The sequence below is a fragment of the Eurosta solidaginis genome, chromosome 4, assembly GCF_040869045.1.
Source record: "Eurosta solidaginis isolate ZX-2024a chromosome 4, ASM4086904v1, whole genome shotgun sequence".
Taxonomy (NCBI): Eukaryota; Metazoa; Arthropoda; class Insecta; order Diptera; family Tephritidae; genus Eurosta; species Eurosta solidaginis.
This window is the reverse complement of record NC_090322.1, coordinates 233,427,088-233,434,280: the sequence shown is the minus strand read 5'-3', so window position 1 is coordinate 233,434,280 and position 7,193 is coordinate 233,427,088. Positions and strand designations below refer to the sequence as shown.

The window sequence follows — 7,193 nt, the reverse complement described above, 5'->3', positions numbered from 1 at the left end:
AATTTTTGTTCAAGTTATCGTGTTAACAGACAAAAAGAGACTGTGTATGAAAACTGGGCGTGGCTTCAACCTGTTTCGCCCATTTTCCCAGAAAACAGTTATCGTCATAGAAGCTATGCCCTTACCAAATTTCACAAGGATTGGTAAATTTTTGTTCGACTTATGGCATTAAAAGTATTCTAGACATTATTATATGGAAAAGGGCGGAGCCACGCCAATTTTGAGATTTTCTTTTATTTTTGTATTTGTTGCACCATATCATTATTGGAGTTGAATGTTGACATAATTTACTTATATACTGTAAAAATATAAAAATTTTTGTTAAAATTTGACTTAAAAAATTTTTTTTATTAAAGGTAGGCGTATTCGTTATCCGATTTTGCTAATTTTTATTCAAATAGCATATAGTAATAGCAGTAACGTTCCTGCCAAATTTCATCATGATATCTTCAACGACTGCCAAATTACAGCTTACAAAATTTTAAATTACCTTCTTTAAAATGTGGGCGGTTCCACACCCATTATCCAAAATTTTACAAATTTTCTATTCTATGTCATCAGGTCAACTCACCTACCAAGTTTTATCGCTGTATCCGTCTTTAGTAATGAATTATCGCACTTTTTGGGTTTTTCGAAATTTTCGATATCGAAAAAGTGGGCGTGGGCGTTAAATAGCTATCTGAGATGAGTGCCCAGGAACTTGCACACCAAATTTCATTAATATATCTCAAAATTTACTCAATTTATCGTGTTTACGGATAGACCGACGATCGGACATGGCTAAATGAATTTCTTTATACGCCCAGATCATTTTGACATATAGAAGTCTATATCTATATCGATAAGTTTATGCCGTTACGGGGTAGCATTATGCGAACAAAATACTCTGTGAGCTCTGCTCAGCTGAGTATAATAAAGCTTTTCCAGATCGTTACTCTCTCAGATCGTTACTGTGGCAGATACAGCTGTTTCTTTCAAAACATTTCGTGAAAGTGACGGGGAAATTACGTGTGAATTTAGTGCGCATTAGAATTATAATAAAAATCATTTTCTACAACGCAGTTGTTCTGAAATATTTATGTGAGATATATTTTAATTTGCGCTACTAAAACCTTGTAGTATTGTGTTTTTGTGAAGGCCGTCTATAGACGGTCTTAGTAGCTTGATTGATAATAAGTTCCTAAGTGTTATGTCACGTTTTATGTGCGGTTTTGTAAATTTTTCTATGATTAACATTCACTTTTTAATAGAGAAAGTGCTTATTTGCTGTTGATTTCTGTTACCACAAAATGTTGCGTCAGAAAAAAATTAATTTCTCAGTTATGAGTGATTGGGATATTGAAGCATTAATGGACTCAGTTTAAATCGAAGATGATTTCGAAGATTCTGATGACAGTAAATTGAGAGTGATGAAGATGGTATGACAAATGATTGCTTGCAAAAGTTGGATGACTCATCATTTATGGATGCAATAAATTTGACAATGAACACAAGCCACATTAGTGTAAACTGAGCTCAAAACCCAACAACCTCTAACGAAATCCTGGCTCAAACGCGACTGGGTGACACCAGAGCTGAATCATATTCTACCCGCAACAAGCGAGCTCGTTCCCCATTACCAACTATAGAAGCCTCAGGACCAAAATTAACACCGTCTGATGGTGGATTTAAAGCAGGTCGTAAGTGAAAAATTACGTAGAAAATGTGATTACTATATTTGTTTTTTTATCTTCAGACCTAGACAACATCAATAAAGACTCGATTGAATTCAAACACATTGTCTGGCGTAAAAGGTTTATGCAGTTGCATGTGAACGAAGTTGACTTTAGGGAAAACTGACTTGCCATCTGAAGTCAAAAAACTTAAAACCCCAATAGATCTTTTCGCATACTTTTTTACCGATAAGTTATTTGAATTGTTCTATATGGAAACAAATCGAGCTGCAATCACGGAAAACATTAAAATAAATAAATGTAAGGCGCGATAACCTCCGAAGAGATATAAGACCGAGCTTCTCTTCCAATTTGCGTCGTGCTGGTCTTGATTTTCCCTACAAATTAGCCGGACGGGACCTACATGTTTTATGCCGACTCCGAACGGCATCTACAAGGCAGATGAGTTTTCACTGAGAGCTTTTCATGGCAGAAATACACTCGGACTTATTTCTAAAATTTTTGATGTTGTTTTGCCCGGGGTGTGAACCCAGGGCATACGGTGTGGTAGGCGGAGCACGCTACCATCACACCACGGTTGCCGGAAAACGTTAATACCTCATTTAAAGTGGATAAATACTAGATATATACATATATCGGAGTGTTAACGTTCATGTCGATTTTCCGCTATTCCAACACCGAGTCATATTGGAGTGAATATTTGTTCAAAAACATACCAAATTGTATGTCTAAAAACAAGTTTGAGCAGATTAGAAACAGCGTGTAAAAAAAGGCTGTGCAGGTTAAGATCCTATTTTCCGAATTCGAAAAGTAGCAGCATATTTGGTTGAATGTTTGGATTATATTCCTAAGAACGTTAGATTATGTGTCGATGAACAAATGTATTCAACGAAAATGGCTCATCATTTACGGCAATATTTGCCAGATAAATCCCATCCATGGGGCGTAATGTTTTTCGTTTTGTGTGACACTAACGGATACGCGTACAGGTTTGAAATATACTCTGGATCTAGGAACCATGATATAATTTCGCCTGGTACACCTGATAGTGGGACAACAGGGAATATTGTGATAAGGTAGGATATCATTTTCCCAATAAATTCTTCTTTCAGGTTTTCTCTTTTTTCCGTAAGGTTATCACAAACAGTGCCTAATTTCGTCAATAATATATTGTATTTTGACAACTTTTATACCTCTCTACCTCTCTTGGTGTGCCTAAGAGCACGCGGTATATATAGTCTACGAACTGCAAATGTAAGCTACCAACAGACAAAAGTGAATAATTGAAAAAAGCACCACAGGGATATTCAACGGAGTTTGTTGCAACTGCTTACTGAGTCGATATCACCACAGTTGCACCACTGTTTTGTGGAAGGATAAACAAAATGGCAAACTTTGCTCGACATATGTAGGTATACAATTTTCGGAAGAACGGATGTTCAAACTACAAATCAGCGATCTAAAATTCCAAGGTATATAAGAAAGGAAAAAAGATAGATATCGACTGCCCACAAATTATACGCGAATATAATGCGCACATGGGAAGGGTGGACCTAATGGACTCGTATATGGCTCGCAACAGACTTCGAATTAAAACTCAAGATATGGCTAAAAGATTATTTTATCATCTCCTCGACATGGCTGCAACCAATGGATTCGTTTTGTATAGAGGACTCAAAGCTGAAAAAAAAACCGAATTACCGATGAAGAAGTAAATGATATGACCCTATACGCATTTCGCTGTAACATTGCCAAAGACCTTTGTGCTTCAGTTGAAAAGAGATCGGTTGGTCGCCCACTGGCTAATGAACACTTAAAACTTAAAAATGTATATATTATTCCATAAAGTAATAAAAGTGATAATATATAAGTTTCACAAGAATTGTGACAAGGACATTTAGCAACTATGATTGACTAGATTAATAAGTAGCTAAACTCAGATTCCAATTTGTATAAACTTTACCAAAGAAAGAAAATATAACATTCTTAAGGTTGCTTCTATTTAAGCTATTGCGAACCGAGTTGGGGATAGAGTTCCAAATGCGGATAGCATTGACAAAGAAAAGTCTTGCAGAGTTTAGATAATTGTAGCTGGGCACGATCAAGTCATTTATGCGAGCAGATCTAGAGAATGTTAGCTTGTTATATAAATAAGTAGGCATTTTATCAGCAATCACACGATACAAAAATATACCATTCGTGAAAAGGCCGTTCATGCAGGGGTACAATATCAGATTTGATCGAATTGACCATTTTCCTAAATAGGGACCAAAAAAATCGTGAAAGTTGTTTAAAAAATCTGAAACGCACACTTTTTGCACGAAATGCAATATAAATGTGTGTTATTCCAATGCAAAAAACTGTTTTATAGTTTTTTTTTTTATTGAATGGAACATTTACTTTGAATAAAAGCAACTTTTGGTAAATGTATTGATATAAACGTGTATGTATTTTAGAAAGTGTTTCTATCGGAACCAGCTTATGGAAGCAGAGGTAGATGGCGGCCCCCACTCCGCTGAAAAGACCAGGTGGAAAACGATTTAAACTTCCTTTGTGTGGCCAATTGGCGCCGGTTGGCAGAGAGAAGGAACGTGTGGCGTACCTTGTTGGACGGCCGTAACCGTTTAAACGGTCAAGCGGCAATTAAGTAAGTAAGTAACCCACTAAGACCGTCTGCAGGCGGTGTTCTTTTTATCCACCTGTAGCTTCCAAGGAAAATTTATTTCTCAGGAAAACATTAGCTTCGAGTTTTTCACCTGCAAATCAATTAAGAGCTTTAATTTTTATAACAAAATATTAAGTATTTCCATTTCAGTTGCTTAAGGGTTAAGGAAACTGAAAAGAAAGAAACATTTAATGGCATATTGCGATGGTATCGTTTTTGGTTTGTTTTATTTACGGTATTATTTTTCAAGTTTATTTTATAATTTGGGAAAAGTTTAAACAACGTGATATCAGGACGGACAAGGCGACAGCTGTTTCGATTATACCTTGTAAATCTCTTCAAACCTTTTCTCCGAGGATTGGGATTTGAACCCGCACTCCTACGATGGTTGAAGTGTTACAAACGCATTCAGCCACGTTATTTTTCCCAATACCGGCCGCGCTATCTACAATATCGGTATGAAGTTTATATATGTATATACTATAAACGAAGATATCATCGGTCTCTAAACACCTGCGTTGTTAGTTCTGCTTACTCCAAACTGGAAAAAGAAGCGATAAAAATGGGTTTGATGGTGAATGAGGACAAAACGAAGTACCTGCTGTCATCGAGCAAAGAGTCAGCGCATACGCGCCTTGGCAACCACGCTACTGTTGGCAGCCATAATTTCGAAATAGTAAAAGACTTTGTTTATTTGGGAACCAGCATCAATACTAGCAACAACATAAGCACTGAAATCCAGCGAAGAATCAATATTGCCAATAAATGCTACTTTTGACTAGGTAGGCAATTGAAAAGTAAAGTCCTCTCTCGGCGAACGAAAATCATACTCTACAATTCACTTATCGTACCCGTCCTGCTATATGGGCCAGAAGCATGGACCATTACAACAGCAGATGAAGCGGCTTTGGGAGTGTTCGAGAGAAAAGTTCTTCGAAAGATTCCTGGACCTCTACGCGTTGGCGATGGCGAGTACAGAAAAAGATTTAATGATGAGCTGTACGAGCTATATGCAGACATCAACATAGTCCAGCGAATTAAAACGCAGCCGCCGCGCTGGCTAGGCCGAGTTATGCGAATGAATGATGATGCTCCGGCCAAGAAGGTGTTTCTATCGGAACCCGCCTATGGAAGCAGAAGTAGAGGGCGGCCCCCACTCAGTTGGAAGGACCAGGTGGAAAACGATTTAAACTCCCTTGGTGTGACCAATTGGCGTCGGTTGGCGGAGTGAAGGAGCGACTGGCGCGCCTTGTTGGACGGCGATAACCGTTTAGACGGTTAAGCGCCAGTTAAGTAAGTAAGTAAATAACAAAACAATCTATAATATTGTAATATAAAAATATTAATTTAGCCATACGTTCCTCTTTCAATGAGGAGAATTATGTATATTTAACAAAATTCATTCTCTATCTAATTTTTGTAGTCGTACAACTAGAAAATTAATTCAATCAAAATATTGTTATTTTTGCGTTAACAAATTAATGATTGGACTTGTATTAGTTATCGAAAATCCGAAATTTTCTAGAAATACTAAGTCTTCCATCCAAAAAATACAAACACCAAGACGTCGTTTTGAAAACATTCATACCGATATTCTTGGACCTCTTCTATTTTAAAGTGAATATCGCTTTGTCTTAACTATTATCGATAGACATACTCGTTGGTCTGAAGCCTATGTACTGAAAAATATTTTAGCTAGTACAATAGCAACAACTTTTGCACAAAACTACAACTGTGAAAAATTTCGCACATTGCTTTTCACTTTTTTCGGTTTTCGTTAACTTTAATGCTTTCTGTATCCACTAATTTATATTACGATCTATTACGGGTTCAATAAGTTTTCATTTTCCTATACAGGTTAAAAACTGACTGAGTAATTAAAATTTGAATGAAAACGACATTTGAAAAAACATTTTTAATTGTATCAAAAAAACTAAGAATTGTTAAATTGGCCCATTGTTTTCTAAATTTAGAATCGTCCTTTGCAGACAAATAAGATTGATACTTATGTAGTTCCTAGCATATTTTAAATGTGTAACCAGTTTTAGATAACCAAAACTTAATTTTTTAAAATAGAATACACAGTTTTTAGGATATATTTGGAAATGCTTATTTACCCAACAATCCAATTAAAAAAAAAATTTGGTTTGTTCGGTGAATACACAGAAAGGTTTACACATATTCTTAAAATTGTGTATGCCATTTAAAAAAAAAAATGTTGTCTCTCTGAAATTGGTTAAATATTTAAAATCTGTTGAGAACTACATAATTAAGAATCTTATTTATCTAAATTTAGAAAAGAATATATTAATTAATTATATTTAAATTTATTTTCGCTTCACCGGAGTGGGAGTAGTAGTATGGTTTATCAAGTTGATTTTGAAAATGAAAATTGTTTAAAGCCTCAAAACAAGGCAAATTTGCTACCAGGCATATTTATATGTAATACTCCTTTATTGATAATACCAAATGCTCGCAATGAGTTTTGAATTCTAAATCAAAGCAAGACAGCCTACAAAATTTTTGTGATTGTGGTAGCATAAGTGTGACAAGAAAAAGCATAAATTAAGGTATATTTGATTATTGAATAGAAAAACAAAAAGATTTAAATAGCAATATATCGGCACTCCTATGATTGTGAGTGTTCCTAGCTTGTCCCTGCAAAAAATCATGCGATTAATCCCCAAAGAGAGTAATCTGCGATTGATCTCTTTTGTCTTCATTGGGGTATAATTGATCCCCTCTAGTCCATTTTGGGTACAGTTGGGATAAATCAGTTTGAAACATATGTAGCAAATTTTAAGAAACAATCGAAAAAATAAACGAAATGGCGAAAAAAAACAATTAATCGAATT

The 7,193-nt window shown here is 35.5% G+C and overlaps 1 long non-coding RNA gene across 2 annotated transcripts; it reads left to right on the top strand.

The window, feature by feature from the left end:
• Positions 1-846: 846 nt before the first annotated feature.
• LOC137249163 (uncharacterized) lies at positions 847-3,555 on the top strand. Of its 2 annotated transcripts, none has more exons than XR_010952267.1 (3): positions 847-1,676; positions 1,736-2,749; positions 2,807-3,555. It is a non-coding gene; the product is annotated as an uncharacterized lncRNA (long non-coding RNA). The 2 variants fall into 2 exon arrangements; XR_010952266.1 differs by having other exon boundaries at positions 847-1,679.
• Positions 3,556-7,193: the final 3,638 nt, after the last annotated feature.